We start from the raw sequence: 19,240 nt of genomic DNA on the forward strand, positions 1-19,240 counted from the left end.
ATAACAGAAACGTCACTGGGTCATTGTGACAGTGTATTTAACCTGCCACTATTTTCCTTCCTCTTCCCGACTGCCTTCAATTCAAGGGGGGAACAAATGCACAACTGACTCAGTTCTCCATTCTAGAAAGTCGCCTACACCTATCCTCAACATTATTGGGTTTTTAGATGGTTTGTGTTCTCAAAGGAACCCTTTTTATAAATACGTGTGTGTGTGATACCAATATATTTCTACTAGCTGGAACCCCTGGCAAATCATTTGTGTTGCTGAGTGTTGGGGGTGGGCAACCAGGAGATATGGCTGACAGCTGGCTGGAAACCCAATGAAATGCACACATTCACCTGTGTGCACCCAGCGGCAGCTTCCCTGGAAAACCCTCACAAGTTCCGTGGATGCCACGTGGCTCTGTACTCACCAGAGCTGGGCTCTGGGTTCCTCCTGTGGAAAATCAAACAACAATGAAGACATATCTCACCCTTGGGCCTGACCCCCACACTGTAGGGCCAGAGGGTTGGGGGTCTTGAGGAGCAGTAACCATCTCTCTGACATCATGGTCTTGATGCCAAGCTAGGTCTGATGGTCTCACAGGTGAGGCTTTCATCACCCCAAGGGGAGATGACCCAAAACTCCCCTCCACTGCCTCTAGGAGGATGCCACTTGGGAGAGGGGTGGGCAGCTTTTTCTACTTCTGCAAGGGCAGAAGGGTCCTGGATCTACGCACACTGGTTTCTAGTTTACAACCAGAGTTTTGAGCAGATCCACATGGGAGGCCCCATTTGACAGATTAAACTGATGCTGAGATAAGAGTCCCTCCACCTTGTCCTAGGGTCACCTCACCCATCGGCTGAGAGGCCTGAGATTTAGTCCCAGATGTATCTTTCCAAGCAAGCTTTCATGGCCATCCTGTCTGGCTCTTCCAACGTCCTACCGCACATTTTCGTTTGCCTGCCTTCCCCACTAGCCTGCGTGGGGCTGGCCGGTTTCTGCTCATACCCCAGCATCTTGCTTGGGGGCTGGTACTTGGAAGCAAGGGGAGCCAGCATTTCATATCAGCAGATTGCTGCTGCTGATGGAGTGTGGGCAGAAGGCAAGTGAGCCTCCTCTGGCTCTCTGGAGCACCTCCTGCCTCTCAAAGGGACCAGCTGGAGCTCCCCCTCTGCCCCTCTCTGCAGGGGAGATGGGTGGGGAGGACTAGGGAGGAGCTGCTAGGTTTCCAAAATGAAAGGGGAACGGTAGTGGCTGGACACCTGCTGTGCTCGATGTGTTCTATCAACTCTTTGAACTCTCCCCCCAACTTTGCGGAGAGTGCCAGCGTTTTGGTTTATGAGGAAACCAAGGCTCAGACAGATTTAGCAGCTTGCCTAAGGTCACCTTTCTAGTAGTGGTGCCCGGGCTTGAGTCCAGAGCTGTGTGACTCCTCAAAGTGAGACTTTCCTGTCTCTGCTGCTATCTCTTGGGTGGGGATGCCAACATGTGTTCCATGAAAGCAGGCCTGGTGAAGCAGAGAAGGAGCCTCGACCATCCAGCAAAAACCCAGGACAGAGCAGCTCTCTCCTGGGTTTTGAGATTCCACAGAGTCAAATGAAATGACTGTTCTCTTGAAGGCTCCTTTCCCTGTCTTCAAAATGGCTAGAGTTAGCTCCCAGTGGCCTCTTAGGATGGGAAGGGCCAGATTTGGACAGAAGGACATCAAGAACAATTAGGCTGGACATCAGCAACTGCACGTCTGAGACAAGGACTGAACTTCTTTAGAGTCCTACCTGTCACCTAAAATGTGAACTCGACACCGAAAGGGCCAATAAGACCTCAGCTCTCCCCACCCCTACCTACTTTCCCACCTCTGCTGTTCTCAGAGGGCCTAATCTTCACTAACCACCTGCCCCAGCCCCAGCCCCCCTGATCTTAACTCAAGCCATCAGATAGGCTCCCACGAAAGCCAGGGAGAGAAATGATTTACCCAGAGCCAGAACTGACGGCCTGAGCCATGCTCCCCACCTCCACCCTCCACCTCTGGGGACACAGCAAAAAGACTAATCAGCCCCTCAGCTCTAGTCAGGAAATGAATCTCCCACCCACCCTCCCATTAGCCCCTAAGAAATTAATAAACTCATCAGATGCAACAAAGCGGCTTGGCAGCTATCACCCAGCACAATCTAATTGCAGAAAGGCGGTGGGAGGGAAAGCGAGAGACAGAGCCAGGAGCCCTGGGATACAGGCTAATTGCCCCACCCACTGGGCACCTTCCATGCCACACACATGCCAGGGGTGGGCAGGAGACGCAGCTCTCATCGCTGACAATCTGTGGCTCTGCCTCCAGCCAGATTCCCTTGCTCCACCCTGCTGACACCTGCCCCCCGAACCTCCTGCAGGAACAGCTGTTTTGTCAGCCTCTTTCCACATGCCCACATGTGCCCGCCTGATTATGTGCAAATGATGTCTTTCCATGGCCCTCTCTCTGTACTTTCTGTTTCTCCCACTTGCTCTGCCTTTGCATCATGTCCGTGGACTTGGACGACACTTGTTAGAGCCTCTACCGCACCTTAACACAGGTAAGAAAAAGGCACCTTCCCCCTGGCTGATGTGGCCATGCAGGTGCACAGCTGGGCAAGTTGGATTCCAGCCTCTACTCGCCCTTGACCTTTGTGCCATCTGCACCGTGAATGCCGTGGCCCCAGAGTGGGAGGAGCCGAGTTTAGTGTGGCTTCTCTGCTGATGGAGCTGTGTGACCCTGGGTAAGTTGCTCAAGCCCTCTGAGCCTCTATTTCCTCCATCTGTAAAATGGGGGTGAAAATGGTGATTATTACCTCACAGACTCTTCAAGAAGACTAAAAGAGATGGTACGTGTGCAAGCACCATGCAAGCACTCATTAATTTTTAATGCCATGGTCTGAGACAGAAGGTGGGAATCCCCTCCGCATCCTACAGAGGGCTTCGCACTGTAGACTTTAGTTTATTAGGCAGAGGAGACCAAGAGTCTCAAAGTCTGCTTCCGGGACCAGCAGTACTGGGGGCAGAAGTACAAATTCTTAGGCCCCCCTCCAGATTGACTAAATCAGAAATTCTTGCAGTAGGGCCCAGCGATGTGTGTGCGGCAAGCCCGCCAGGTGATTCTGATGCAGGATGAACCAAAGCACAGCAGAAAGACCAACTCCGATGACAGACTTGATCACGGGAAAAGATACAGAGGTTCATAGTGATTAGATGATGAGCCAGGAAATGTTTAAAAACTGGCTTTGCAGGAAAAAAGGCTCTGATTTATAGTGTTTGCCAATGTCCATGGTGTAAACATGCCCGCTCAGGTTGATTGCAGGCTACCGATGTGATGCCACTGAACAGAGTCGGGGAGGATGTGTATAGTGGCCCTCACTGGCTGTGCCCGCACAGTCTCTGTGCCGGATGCTCGAAGGGTATGCATACAAAGTGAAGTCCACGTACGCTCATAATCAACCCAAGTCACAGAGCTGGTAAGTGGAAAAAACAGGATTCAAGACAAGGTCAACGTGCCCCTTCACTGAGATCATAATATTTAAAATGAATGTGTACCTCTTCTCACAACCGATCCTGGTGCCCCTGGGAGAAATGTCTCGTGATCAGAGTGCTTAGTCAAATATGAACATCTCTGTACATAAATGATACGGATGTGTTTGCGCAGAAAGTATCATTCATCCAACATTCCTAAAGGACACAGGATTTATGTTAATGTGTGACCATATGAATTAATAATAATCTTGCTCCTTAAGCACTAAGAATCTGGAGAGTTAATTATTTATTTGAAAGCATTGTTCCCAAAAAATTCTTCCAAAGAGATTTACACTTTCCACTGTCCTCTTAAACAGAGTGAGAGTCTTGACCTTAATACGGTGTCACCGTTATGAAGGCAGTTATCACACTGTGCTGTGATATAATGCTGCTCTGGCTTACTGAAATGTGGATGCCCACTTGCCTTCACTTCTGCGCTTTGATAAGTTAATGCATCTACTTCTCAGAGTGTCTCTTCTCCTTGTGAACAGTCATTTGGTACCGCAGTCAGGATATCTGTGTTTAACCCCTGGGCGAGCAACCAAGTGACCGAGCTCGAAAGAATGGCTGTAAGGAGAGCACAGATAAGGCCAGATGGGATGTGGGGGCTCTGGTGAATGGATTCTGTGGCATCGATACAGACGACCCAGAGTCCTTTGGAAAGGCCACTGCTGTCCAAGTGAAGGTGTGTTCTGAGACCTGCATTTAGTCTGTGTGTGATCGTGGGTCAGTGTAAGCAAGCTGGTCACGCCCTCAGCAAGAGGCCACAGGGAGCGCTTGTTCAGGGCCAGGACCCCAGGGCTCCCCTGCCGCTTCCTGTAAGAGCTGGTGGCGTGTCACGTGGAGTCTGGAGTCCCACGTTAGCATCCGGCACTGTGGCCACTGTGGTCATTGAGCTTCCCCAAGTCTCCCCTTCCCTCACCTCTACTCAAGTCCTCGTTTCCACCGAGCCTCCCCTGGGCCAGGTTACACTCCAGCCCTCTGTTCTGCTCACCACCCAGCAGCCGGCAGTCATCTCTACAAAATCTCAAATATGATCACCCAGACCCTGCTTAAAACCCTTCCCTTCTTCCCATTTGGGTTTAAGGACAGAGATCCTTTACACCGCCTACCAGGCCCCGTAGGGTGGGCCTCTACACACGCCGCAGGCCCATCTCACACTATATTCTCCAGCTTTATCTGTGCACCAGTCACGTCTCCACACTCAAGTGCAACAAGTCCCTTCTTGCCAGGGTCTGCGTGCATGTCATTCCCCCTCTGGAACTTTCTTTGCTGCATACCCACACTCCTCCCAGCCTTCTTTCAGCTCTTCAGAGGTGGTCTATTTCAGGAAAGAAAGTTGTATTAGAACACAGCCACACCTGTTCACTTACGGACTATCCAGGACTATATTCATCTACGAGGATAGAGCTGCAAAGTCTGACTATTTACCATCTGGATCTTTACAGAAGCTTTCTAAACCCTTGTCTAGGTCATCCCAGCTAATGCTTTCAGGCTACATTTCAAAAGTCACTGCTTCTAGGAGGCTTTCCCTTTTTCTCCCAAAGTCAAACTTCTCCCCAAACCCTTTCATCACATTTGTCTCAGGCTATAATTACACACTCAGCAACAAGACCATTGCTCGCCGCTTGTCTTTCTCGCTACGCCACCAAGGAAGAGCCCTCTGCTGTCACCTGAGGACATCTGTCCTGCCCGGAGCAGCTACTCGTGCTCCTCCCTCATAGCCCTCTTAGTCCTGCGTGGAGTCACTCAGGGCTGTCATTCTGCCCATTTGTTCTCTCCCAAGTAGGTAAAAAGGGATTTATTTTTAAAGCCCTGAGGGATTTCCTCGCATCCTTGCCTGTATCTGTGGGTGTGCACTCTGTAACATTTAATATTTTATGTACATTTAGATGATTGTTCTTTGCACTCGGCGCTGCCGGGATCTAGCTTCTAGAGAAGCTGACATCACTCCAAGGCCAGGCAAGCCCTTCTGCTCCAGCGCCAGAGTTTGCAAACATTTATTGATCACCTTTGCAAGCTGGGCACTCAGCCATTGGTTTGCTTACATAAATTTCCCTGATTCTGCATAACAACCTTGTTATTTTTCCCACCTGAGAGATATAGATACTTCAGACAATGGTAATAATGCTTAATATAGGCACTTTATACAAGTTATTATTGAATGACTGAACAAATTAATGAAAGAATAAAAGAAATTGAGACTCAGAGATCTCGGGCAACTTGCTGTGGTATTTTCTAGGTTAAACTTAGGTTTGAATCCATGTTCTACTTATTATTATACTGTTGGAGCAGGTGTAGGCTCTCTTGATCTTAGGGCTTGGGCCTTCCCACATACCTCTCTGATCACTATAAACTTGTTCTTTGGAGAATACAAATGTGAAGAGAGTCTCCTAAAAGACCCCACAAAAGCGATCCAAGCCAAGGTGCAAGGAGGTTGCTTAGAGGCCTGACACAAGGGGATGCAGGGTTGGGGGGTACACCAGAAGATACAAGAAAGATGAGATCAAGAAAGATGAGATCTTTCTCATCTATAAAATGGAAATAAATGAACCCACTTGCCCATAGCACAGCACTGCTGCTGATAATCAACTGAGATCATGTTATGATGGCTTCTGATGAGCCCAAACGAGCCATGGGAAGGGAAAATAGTCCCATATTGTCTGTCTGGTGGAAATGCAGTTGACCAAAAGTCAGGAGATCTGATGCCAAGTTCCATCGTGCCCTTGCCATGTGCCTTGGGAGGTCAATTTTGCTACTATAAGATAAGGGTGGTCTTCCTTCCCTTCTCTACTGACTGGGATGATCTGAGGCAATCACAGATGTGACAAAAGTTTAAAGACCTATCCAAATGCAAGCTCTTTTTTTTAAGTTTCAGATCCTTGTTCTCTGGGACCATCCAAAGTTGAACACAGCATAACCAGTGATGCATTATTTTTGACCTCAGGGGTCAGGGTTTGAAGTTGAAATTCTCATTAAGAAGGATGCATATGATAATATATTAGCATCTTCTTGTGTGCACAGAACTGAGTTTGACCTACAGGCAGGAAAAAAAAAAAGACAGTCAGGTGTGAGGCACTTATGACTAGGAACCTTCGGAATTAATGGAAATTGAGTTATAGTTTCAGACTCTACAGTACAGGGCTGTACTTGACTGAAGGTCAGTTAAAAGGCATGGAACGTAAGCTCCTACAGTAAACACCCCTGGCATGAAGGAGATAAACATTTATTGAATTTAAACCTAATATCTCCAATCATAAAAGTTTATTTTACATGGGAGACTGGTCACGAGTAAGGACTCAGTTGAGTGCCTGAGGGGGTGATCCGGGGAACACAGGGCATTGCTGAAGACCTCATTCTCTTTGCCAAAATATTCTTCTAACAAAATATATGCTTACATGCAGAATGCTGTGAAAATTCAGGATCAAACAACAACCAATGGCAAATGGCAAAAATAAGAGATCAGAAACAAGTCCTGGAAAAACTGGGAAGACGTCCTATCAAAGGAAAGTCTCTACCTGGGTTTATTAAGCCACAACCCAGTTGGTTTAAGGCAATGTTTTGGTTCAATTGGGGCTGCTCCCCATTAGTGGGTTCTGAAATCAATTTAGTAGGTGAATACCTATACCCTAAAACTGGAACCTAAATCCAGATTAGGTCAGGGTGTACTGCACATGGCCAGGTGACCACTGTTTCAGAAGTTTTGGTTTCAGTTATGTAGAGGCAGGTGTCAGTGTGTGTCTGGAATTGCAACCATGTGCAAGTCATGCTCCAAAAGTATCAAAGTGTTTGCTAGTGCAAGAGATGTGGACACCTTGTCTGTTCACTATAATCAGCCCCTAGCAGAACTCCTGGAACACAGCTGATGCTCAATAAATACATTTTTTTGGCGTCAATAAGCTTCTAGTCCTCATCATGTAGAACTTGAGGACTAACTATAAGAAAATTATACAAGCTAACACTTTTGAACGTTTACTGCATGACACTGCACTAAATGCTTTACACTCGTCATCTTAGTTAATCTTCCCACCTCTACTACTAGGGAGGTACCACTATCATCCCCATTTGACAGACTTGAAAACTGAGACTTAGGAAGTCTTTCTAGCCCAAAGTTCCACGGTGAGTGCAGATTCAAACCCAGGCAGGTACACTGGACTATACCACCCCCAAGATACTAATTCTCCATGGCTATGGATGTGTAAACACTTAGCAAAGATCTGGATTGTAATTCTTCATCCATTGGTATTTGCTACCAGGTTCCTGTCTGAGAGTCCACATCCCTGAAGTCAGCCTCTGCTTTTCCCCCTGTCTTTGATTCTGACTTCTGTACTTAGGAAATTTTATTTATTTATTTATTTATTTATTTATTTATTTATTTATTTATTTATTTATTTAACTTATTTATTGATTTTAGAGAAAGCATGAGCAGGAGGGTCAGAAGGAGTGAGGAACACAGAATCTCAAGCAGACTCCACACTGAGCACGATGTGGGGCTCAATCCCAGAGCCTCGAGATCACGACCTGAGCTGAAACCAAGAGTTGGATGCTTAACTGATTGCACCAGAAGAGGATATTTAAATAAAGTTTGAAGAAGAGAACAGTGGGGAAAAGTGGAAAAAGTAAAGAAAGCTTCAGGAATTCCAGCTTCGCAATCTGGCTTGACCATCCACCAACTCTGGTCTCAGAGTTGCACACCAGACCACTAGCTCTGGGAGGCCCTTGCTTGGGTGGGACACACTCCCCCACCACGTGGGGGATGCCCACCTCCTCTGACTCAGTTAAGTCCCCATCACAATGACTCACGCAGAGGGCCCTAGACTTCTCCTTTGCAGCATACATCACACTTGTACTCATATAATTCTTTCAGTTATTATTTGTTTTAAACCCGTCTTCCCCAAGACAGTACACTCATAAATGATGAGGCTCTGTCTTGCTCCCTATCATATCCCTAAGGCCTAGCACAGAATCAGTGCTTAAACAGTTGGTGATTGCATTAGTAAATTCCCCTATGTAGCCCCAGGTCCCAGGACACTGTCTGGCCTATAATGTATAACGGGTGCTCGATAAATATCTGCCTAATTACCTTATGAAATTCCTTTGGGCAAGTCACTTCTGTTTTAGTCTTCAGTTATTTCACCTATAGAAGAAGGGTGTCATCTAGTCCTCACCAGCTCTAAACTGAATTCCTAAAAATGCTGGGTGTGTTTATAATGTGATATCATTTTTCCAAGTGCCTTGGGGGCAAAGTGAGGGAGAGACAGGCCCAAGCAGGACAACACAGAAGCCCTGGAAGCTCAGCTACACAGGCAGGAAAATAAAGCACCATGAAGGTAGCCACCAAGAAGGGGGTGTGAGGAAGGGCCCTCTCCGTCCTGCCATGAAATAGCTCTCTATAGTAGAGGCCTGGCATTCCCCCAGTAGAGCCTGGTCTTGGAGCTGAGACACTGTGTTTTGTTAACATGAAAATAAACTGGCAGTGTCCATGGTGGACACCAGTGGCCAAGGGATGCCTGGTTTGATGTGAAGGAAGAGGGTACTCTTCTACTCAGACCACACCTGAGATGCCGCATGTTGTTTCAAGTGCTGCTCTTTAAATGAAGCACAAAGGTAACAAGTGTATTCCAAGGAGACTGACCAGGAAGGTAAAGAGACTGAAATCATACTATATAAGGAAAAAGGAAAGGCAGCCACCAGAACGATAGACCCAAGAAACAGAAATAAAGACAAAAGAAAGAATTGTGCCCAATAGATAGCAAACCTTGCTCACAATGAGAGCTTTCTACTTCCTATGGGTAGTGGGTTCGTCGACACAGGAGGCCTTCAGGCACAGACTCTACTTCATGCAAATACATTTGCAAGACTCCAGACATCTGATGAGAGCACTGCTCTACGGGACCTTTATTATTCCTTATGGCCCTCGGATTGTAGGATCTAGATTCCACTTCTGTATCAGGGGAACCAGGAGGAAGGCCAGGGCATCAAGGAATAGATGAGGCCCACGGACATTATAAGAAAACAAGAGAGTCGGAGTACGGGGTAGTGAATGCAGAGAGAACAGGCCATGGCAGGACAAGGTGAGCAACTCCTAAGCACACTGATCCCTGGTCTTCTCTCCTCACTGAATCTCATTACAGTCATTTCTCATTATTTGCAGTAATTATGTTCAATAAACTTGCCACAAATACTGAATTAGAGGATACCAAGCTGCTGCTCCTAGGGGATAGGATTAGGTTTCTAGAAGCTTCTGTTACACACCCTTTTTGTCAACCAATCAACACACAACCTCGTTTTGTGTGTGTTTCTGCTTCATGACACTTCACATAATAGATATAGATATCGTCGATTCATTAATATCGAACAATAGACTGTAATTCATGCCTGAATGATGCTTTCTGAACACCTGTATTTTTGTCCATAAGGCCCATCACAGCTCTCTTGCACTTAGGTCCATGACATAGCACATCAGTGCTCAGGTCCGGGGTCATTTTAAACAGCAAAGTCACCAAGCAAAAACACACCGGTATGAAAGGCATGACACCATGTAGACCGCAAAAAAGGACACATGTTTACAGTCTGAGGGCTGGAAGAAGGCAGATGCTGCCCTTTCCAGGTCAGCTGGGACCCTGCCCATCCACTGACTCCCATTTTTCACTCTTCTGTGTGCCTCCTAAGCAGCACCGTGAGTACCGTTTCTGGGACACCCAGGTAGATTTTAGAGGGTAGGAGGATTTGAAAAAACAGAATCCACAAAAAAATGAGGAGTCGGCTGCACCTCTGCATGTGTTCAGATGTTTGGCTTTTGCCAAGATGTGCCCGGACCTCCATCCCAAATCCCCGACCCCCAGGATCTGAAGTGGCGTTTGGCCCGGCCCTCGGCACCCCTGCTGCCAAAGAGAACAAACCCACAGCGGCTATTTTCTGGGACTCCAGTGACAGATGAATACTGTCCAGGGCAGGAGCGGAGCTCAGTGCGCTGCAGGCAGCTCTGATTAAACATACCGCCCTCCAAAGACACGCTCGGAGACCTAATAGGCTCTCTCACCGGCTCAGGCCTTCAGAAGTGAAGTTGCCCTGCGCAGGGCAGCGAGGGTGCCCGGACTGCCTTTTGTTCTCGTGGTTTTTGTTTCTCATTTTGCACAGAAGTACTTTGTGAGTTGAAGGATTGCCTTTACCTCTATCACTCTCTCCTTTTCACCTGTGTGGTCAGTAATCTCACAGACCCTCTTCCAAACCTCCAGGGACGGCGGTGGGGACGACCAGGTTGGCCTGGCACAAACTGGCACCGGCCCAGTGCACAGCAGAGCCTGTAAATATGAAGACCCAGCCGCATGTCCTTCTCACGCCTCCAGAAGGTAGAAGGTCTTTCAAATTAGCTGCTGAGGAGAGAATCTATCAGAGAGCCCAGGCATGCTTGAGATTTTTCATCTTCCGAGGAAATTGCTGCCAATGAACACGCCACAGTTGGGGCATGGAGAGCGCTTGGCTTCATTTGTTAAACTCGCCAGGTGGAGAAGTGTCTTGGGAAAGCAGTTGTACTAATAACACACAACTTTGAGCTCTGAGCGGCAGATGCCAATTGAGCTAATGGTTCTAATGAAGTGTCTGGGCTTGAAGGACGCTGGTTGCTCCCTGTGTTTCAAGACTCAGTAGAATGCTGAGCTCCCAGGGAAGGGCTGAGAATGGCCCATTGTTGTGCCTACAGGGAGGCAGGCCCACAGGGAGGTGGTGTGTGGCCGGGCCTCACTCTAGTCTGGGCAGATGAGGAGTTTCTAGCTTGGGGGTGTCCGCAGGTCTTGTCCAAGCGGTGCTATGTTAGGTAAGCCCTGGATGTTCTGTAGATTGTCCCAGAAATGGAGCCACCACCTCTGGCTCTTATCTTTGTCCCACCCAGAGCCACTGCCAGGCGGCACAGGTGATGATGCCACATTAAGGAGCAGAGGGAGGGCAGATGTGAGGGAAGGAGAGAAGAAGAGGAAGAGGGTAGGGGAGGGCCAAGGGGAGCCCATCCTGAAGCAGAGAGAGGCTGGATGGCAAAGCTTACGTCCTTCAAGCAGGGGCCAGCCTTCGTGGCATTTCTGCAGGGCTCTGGGCTTGCAGCAGGAGCGATGTGAGCACATGGCTCAGCCCTGCTTTGTCCTTCTCTCTGCCCTGAGCCAGGCTACGAGCAAGACTCCAGGAACGCTGCACACGAAGGCAGAGGGACATTACACAGACGTCTCCAGGAGCGAGGACGGGACTCCACTTTGCACCGTGGAGTAGAGTCCTCTACGCACACCTACAAACAGCCTTTCATTTTGTTCTCACGATAATCTTATAAAGTCCGTGACGCAGATATCATAGGACCACCAGCCCTATGTCCCAGGGGGGCCACTGAGGACCAGCGCGCTAGGGCCCCTCCCCAGGCCCCCCGCCCCCTGCCTGCCCTCGCTGCCCACACCTCTGGTCTGCGGCGTGCCCCTCTCTAGAGCTGATGACGCCGGCTGCTTCTGAGACCAAATTAGCAGCTCAGCCTCTTCCAGCTCTCCCAGGCATGGGCTGGCTGAAGAGGCGCCGCAGAGTCACTCGCTCCTGGCAAACTTCCCTGGGGCTGGGCTCCGGCAGGATGCGTGATGGGGCACATTACAAGAAATATATTTAAAATGCAGCACTTTGAAACCCCGCTCCTCTGCCCAAAAGCAGCCCCCCGTCTGAAAATTTAAGTAGCTCTAATTTGTTTGCCGGCTGATGTGTGAATCAGCTTCTGCAGTCAGTGAATTTCCCATCAAAGCTGATAAGCAGGAAGAGTCAGGGCTCTGGGAGAAAGAACCAGATGTACGTGGGCCCGGGAGCCCGGAGGAGAGAGGGTCCTGGAGGTCACACCCTTCTCAAGCCAGCTGTCTGCCATCGGGGGTGGCCAGGATAGCCCGATGCCCTCCCAGGAGGAGGGACTCAATTAACTACAGAAGTGCCACCCTGGGGGAATGGAGGGACACGCATGGTGACTGCAGGGGCCGTCCAGGTCACACTTTGAAATTCCAGTTGCCACCGGAGAGGCTTGTCATATGAACTCTCTCGGAAGTGGGGAACGGTAGATTTAGAGAGCTCTCATGACAAACTCCTGGGTCCCCAGGGCTCTGGTGTCCCTACTGGATGTGATGAACTCCTTGGGGCTGGAATGGCACGTCCCTTCCTCCGGGCCTGTGCTGGGCCCCACTCTCAGCAGGGGGAAGGCTGGGTCTGGACTCATGGATCACGGTCAGGGAACACGTCAGTAGAGGCAGAGCAGCTAAGCAGCATGGGAGCAGGGCACCCGCAAAGGTTAAGTGGGGCCCAGCATGTGCGGCCTTGCTGGGGAGCTGCCCTTTCACTCTGGGAGCAAACAGGGCCACCGAGGGGTCTGATTCTTTGGTGTGAAAGTTGGACCCGACAGCCCTTCGGGTCTCCTCCAGCTCGAAGAATTCATGACATTCTAGAAGACGCCAACTATTCCAAACCTCATGCCAATTCCCCTTCTCCTGGCTCCTTAATTAAAAGGAAGACATAAGTGACTTCTCAGTAACCTTCAAAGCAGCCCGCCCATCTTCTCCCCGAGAACTGCTGCCCCAGAATTTCCTCATCAAAGGCAGAGTGCTCGCTGGCTCGTGGGGAATGGCCCGCTGAGCAGCCTCCCCAGCCGGCCCCCTCTCGTCAGCTCTGTCCCCCAGCCAGGGAGCTGGCACTCGAGGCTGCGGATTTCCAGCAATCAAACCCCCGCTCCAGCGCTCTGAGCCAGGCTCCGCAAAGGCAGCTTCAAAGGATCTGCATATTTATGGTAAACTCCTTCCTCAAATTGAAAATGTATTAGACAGTAGCAATCATGACACTGTTAGAGCAGCTTCCCCCACTGGCAACCTGTCTGAGCCTTAATGGCTCTTCTCGTTAGCGCAGATGGGACCTGCACTGCCACAGAGGCTCATGACGAAGGGGCCGGGCAAAAGGGCACAGACGCCGGGCAGGGCCTCTCTATGGAGGGGGACCCCTCCTCACTGTTCCCCCAATGCCACCTGCAGGCAATGGCAGTGCAGATTCTCCTCTGACAGGGTCTTTCCAGGGTTTTCTGTTGTTCTTTGTTTGCTTTTGAAGTGGGGTAAAAGGGTCTGGAGGTGGGGACACGAGGGGATCCCACCAGCAGGTCTGCTAAAATTGCCATCAAAGCAACAGAAGAGGTTTCCTAGTGCTCCCAGCTGCAGAGAGCCATGATAAGAAATGTAGCTGGCTGCCTTTACACTACTCGGGGGTGCTGCCAAAGCAGACTCTGCCATCATAAACACCGGATGATCCTGCAAAGGGGGCAGGCATGCTTGTGTGTGCGCTTCTCAGAGAAGATGGCAGGAGAGGAAATTCAAGACAGGCGGCCTGTGCTCCCAGCAACTGGTGGGACCGGCAGGAACTCAGTTGGAGCTGGATTCCCTGAACCTTCTGGAGGACAGGGGACCCCTGAGTTCTTGGTTTTCGAGGGTGACTCACAATAGCCATCTGGCTCATCCCCCTGCCTCGTTAGAGCTACACTCAAGTCATTCCAGAGAACCAGCCCCTTGAAAAGCTGAGTTTATATCAGCTTTGGAAAACGAAACATGGCCATCAGTTCTCAAGGCTTTTTACTCGCCCACTCTTGGCCAGATCTGCAAATCTCTCCATCTCCATAGGAACAGACTTAAGTACATAAGTGGTCCAAGGGAGGGGTGGCTTAGGGATGGTTTATCTGAAAAGTTCACGTGAAAAGAACCCTGCACATTTTGGGAGGGGGGAGGGTGGCGGCAAGTGGAACAGTTAATTGATCTCAAGGTCCAGAGTTCTGAATGAATCAAAGATTCGAAAGCTAATTCCAGTAAGCACACTAATTCGGGGAATGGAAATTTAGTGTTTGTGAGGATGGTGCTCTTAGCTCTATACCGTTTCGCCCCATCTGGAGTGTGGTCCTCAATTTTGGCTTCATGTCTTAATAGAGACCTAGAAGCCCAAAAAGCATCAGTGGTGTGAGATTTGGAGGCCATATCACATTGAGAACAGCTATGGTCTGCTGTTTGTGGAAGGAAAGACAATCAGAGGGTCACTACGATAGTGCTGACTGCAATTTTTGCCTTTTCCCAAAGATTGTGAGCTCATGAAGGGACCATGACACAGAGCAGGCGCTCAAACAGTGTTAAGCTAAATTTCAGGAAGAAGTGAATGAATGAAGAGAAATCAAACTATTTTCAAATATATAAGGAGTTGGTGACAAAGTGGGCCATTCCAGCTGCTTCAGAGGGCAGAACTAGGAGGCAGGTTTTGACCCTCTCCCTGGAAGACGTGGGCATATGGCATGTGTCCTTTGGGAAGCAGTATACTTCCCAGCCCAGTGCAGGCTCAAGGAGAGGCTGGGTGGCTGCTTCTCTCAGGGGCACTATGGAAAACACTGTTGCATTGGGATGGAAGATTAGACTAGAGGCCTTGGAGGTTTCCCCCAACACATTCTAGGGCCAAGTTGCAGAGTAGAAAGAGCATGGACTTTGAAGATAGCCAGATGTGGACTCAGTTAAGTCTGGAACTTACTAGCTGTGTGGATGTGGACACATTACTTTGCCTCTCTCTGCCTCAGTTTCTTTACCTGCAAGATGGAGAGAGCAGCCTTTATGTATGGCTGATAGAAGATGAGAAATTTTTATGTATACTACTCGGCAAGGGGCATCATGGAGGAGAACTATTATCATCATTATGTCAATAGAGCTGGCGTTATACCTAAACACAGGCCAGCAGAAGAGAGTGCCATGCAAATCTAATTTCATTAATCCTTGCGTTTAACAACACCAAACGTTGAGTGGTTACCATCTTCATCACACAAAGAAAATTTAGGTACCCTCAATGTGATGCACAGTGATCCAACAGGAAAGGTGAGAGCTGCGTCTTTAGCTAGGGATGTCAAGCCCCCATGCCTCAGGCCTCCTTCTCCCCCAAAGGCTTAATTAGAGCCTGTTAAGCCATTTCCAATCTTTAGATAAAAGGTGTGCTCATCCTGTTACGGCCCTAACAAAGTCACTTGGGGGCTGCTCAGAATCTCTGATCTATTTAGACTAAGTTAAATGAAGGAAATGAAGGGCCCTCTAATGTTGTGCTTCTTTTTTTTTCCCTTCTGTTTCAGATCTGATTGATCCCAAATGAAGAAGAGAGATTATATTATTCCAATGCAATCCAGGCCATCTTCTGGGAAATAAGAAGAGAGAAGATGGGATGGAGAAGGGAGAGCTCACACAGGCGGAACTGGAGGACGAACTTAGGGAACCCAGAAGCAACACCATTGACTTCTATGCCCATATATAAGCAATTGGGAGATGGTCCAGGTTCAGAAATGTCACGTACAGGACACTCTAGAGAACATTTCCCCATAAAAGTCTCCAGGGGAAGCTTCACAGAATTCCAAGATGGAAAACCCTCTCCAAACAGAATCAAAACAGTAATTTTTTTAATGGTAAAAAATAACCCCGAGTTCTGAAAGACTATTTTTATAATGGTAATAATCCCTTAATCAGCCACCAGCAGGGAATACAGCATTTGGTTCAGACATTTTACCAATTACAACCCACTGGGTCCCTGTGTGGTGCTTTCTAAATAATCAAAACCAGCTCTTAATAGCCACTTGCCCAGACAGGAAGAGAAAGAATAAAACCAAATCCAAATGAGAAGACACCATTACTAAAGAAAGCTCAGCCCAGCAGGTCACTGGGAACAGGTAGCAGCAAAGCAACAGACCTGGGTAAAGTGTTTTGATTTGGGAGCTTAGGGATTCCAGGAAAGTGAGTGGAAGCCAAGAGCCTCGGGAGGCCCAAGAGCATGGGCTCTGGAGTTGGACAAGCCTGAGTATAAATTTTAGCTCTGTCCAAAGTCCTTGCTAATAGTGAACTTGGGTCAAGTTCCTTATCTTCCTTGATTCCCAGCTTTCCTATTCGTGATGTGGGACACTATCCACCTTCCAGGGCCATCCCCCAGATCAGAAGTGATCTGTACGAAGTGCCCATGTGGTGTCTGATTCACAAGAGGTACTCAAGAGATGTCATTTCGTCTGTTCCTGGTCATTCCCCCTTCTCTTGCCAGACCACCTTGCATGGCATTGGAAGAATGTTAGAGCAGAGATACTGACTTTCCTCCCACCCTGGAAAAGAAGTCCAATTAATTATCACTCCCCAAACCACTTCATCCTGTAATAATCAGGGGAAGGACACCTGTCGAGAGGCAAAGATTCGGCTGGTGATTGAGATGGGACCTGGGGACCAGAGCTGCAAGGCTACATCTGTGCTCACGATATAACTTGCACAGTATTCACTGGTATTCACAGAACCTGAGTGAGACAGCAAAGTAGCAGGACAGTCACCAGATTTGTTGAAGAAAAATGGGTAATAAAGAGGATTATTGCAATCCACTCTAGAAATCCAATCAAGAATGTGTGTCCCTGGAGAAAAAGGAACCCTCTTGCACTGTTGGTGGGAAAGCAAACTGGTGCAGCCACTCAGGAAAACAGTATGGAGTTTCCTCAAAAAGTTAAAAATAGAACTACCCTACGATCCAATTATCACACTACTGGTATTTACCCAAAGAACACAAAAATGCTAATTTAAAGGGATACATGCACCCTCATGTTTATAGCAGCATTATTTACAATAGCCAAGATATGGAAGCAGCCTTAGTTTCCATCCATTAATGAATGAATAAAGATGTGGTAGATGTGCGTGTGCGCGCGCACGCGCGCGCATACACACACACACACACACACACACACACACACACACCTGGAATATTACTCAGCAATAAAAAAAAGAATGAAAGCTTGCCATTTGCAATAACAGGATGGACCTACAGAAGATGATGCTGAGTGAAATCCATCAGAGAAAGACAACTACCATTTGATTTAATGCATATCGTATTTATGTGGAATTTAAGAAATAAAACAAACGAGCAGAGGGGGAAAAAAGGAGATAGAGAGGGGCGAACCAAGAAACAGATTCTTAACAAACTGAAGGTTACCAAAGGGAAGGGGGTGGGGAGAGGAATGAAACAGGTGACGGGGATTAAGGAGCACCTTGTCATGATGAGCACTCGTTGATGTACGGAAGTGTTGAATCACTGTATTGTACACCTGAAACTACACCTGAAACTATTGTATGTTAACCAACTGGTATTAAAATAAAAACTTAGAAAAATGTGTGTTCCTTAGAGCAGCCGAAGGTCAATATCACCATCCTCTTTGATGGTCTCATGGGCTCAAAAAGATGAGGGTGAACTATGGGGAGGTCAAGAGGAAATTCTATGTGCTATTTGTCAAGGCATAGCTTGTGGCCCCCCTGCACGGTAATGGTCCATCTGGGTGCTAGTCAAAAATATGCAGATTCCTGGAAGGCACCCAGTTTTGCTGACTCAGAATTTATAGCTGTGGGGCCTGGGAATATAGCTGCAACAAGCACCATTGGGCATTCCTGTGCACATGTAGGTTTGTGACGCCCTACCTATACCAACAATGTGTGCTTCTGGGGAAGGATCAGTAGCTGCTGTTTAGGACGCCCCAGAGCAGAGTCCCCTGCTGGGCTGGGCTGGAGGCTGGCGATGCTGTTTCTTAATGACCGGGGCAATCCTGCAGCCTGGCAGCTGGGAAAAGCCAGCCTGAGTGGCGGCTGCTGGAGAAAGAGTTAAGGGGAAGAGGTACTTTGAGCAAAACTAGCAGTCATTCAAGCAGAGGGTGGGGTCAGGGCCACCAGCCAACTCTGCCACTGCAGGTGTTGCTTGATGGAAGGGGCTGGAAGGAGGCTCTTTCCAGGGGAGCACTCCAAAAGCAGGCCTGAGGTCCAATGAGGGGTTTTTCAGCACCTGGGACTGGGCCTTCTGTGGAGTAAGTCTGAGGCTTGGCATGAGCATTATATTCTCCTAACTACTGCTTCCCCATCATTATTATCCCCACATACTTCATTTCCTTACCTTTTTTTTTTAATTTTCCCTGTAACATTTACCACTACTGACACTATATTAGATATGGATTTATCTGTATTTTGTCCCATGCTACAATATAGGCCCCAGAAAAGCACTTTGCCCATGTTTTAAAACCTGGAAGTTTTAAAACTTAGAAGAATGTCTGGAACATAGTAGGCACTCAACTGGTATTTACTGAAACCACAAATGAACATTCTGCACTTCATGTCCCATGAGCATAATGGGGCTCACGGAAAAGTCAGCCTGGAAATTTCCCTACAGGCTGAAGACTTCATTTGTTTAGGGATTTATGAGCCAGAGGGCATGATCTGAGCTTAATAACCCCAAAGTGCACTGATTATTTTGCTATGTCGCCAGGGAATGTGCCTTTTGCAGGTTTGTTTCCTCTGTACCCAGCACAGTGCCTGACACACATACCCATACTCAAGACTGAGCACACGCTCATCAACTGGTGATATTCTTCCCCAGAGTTTCTGGCTACCTACCTAACCCTAGACTCTCTTCTTTATCTTATTGTTTCCCAAGAAGGGTGACCTGGCCTCAAGGCCTAGCATAATCACTGTCCTCCTAAAAGGAGCTCCACTTGGCCCTGTGGAGCCTCTCAGATGTGGGGACAGAGCGACGGGATGTGGGTGTGGCAGGGCCTTGTCAGCGTAGCCTAGGGTTTCACTGGGGTCACCCTGAGTGCTCGGCGATCACATCAGTTCCTGGGTCCTATGTAAGGTCTACCCCATTGGACTTTTGTACGGTA

General features: G+C 48.4%; 1 protein-coding gene across 5 annotated transcripts in view; it reads right to left on the reverse strand.

The window, feature by feature from the left end:
- The window catches only part of GRIK4 (glutamate ionotropic receptor kainate type subunit 4), a 424,573-nt gene that overhangs the window by 82,456 nt on the left and 322,877 nt on the right, over nt 1-19,240 (reverse strand). The gene's annotated exons all lie outside the window — the stretch shown is intronic.

The sequence above is a fragment of the Vulpes lagopus genome, chromosome 10 (genome assembly GCF_018345385.1).
Source record: "Vulpes lagopus strain Blue_001 chromosome 10, ASM1834538v1, whole genome shotgun sequence".
NCBI lineage: Eukaryota > Metazoa > Chordata > Mammalia > Carnivora > Canidae > Vulpes > Vulpes lagopus.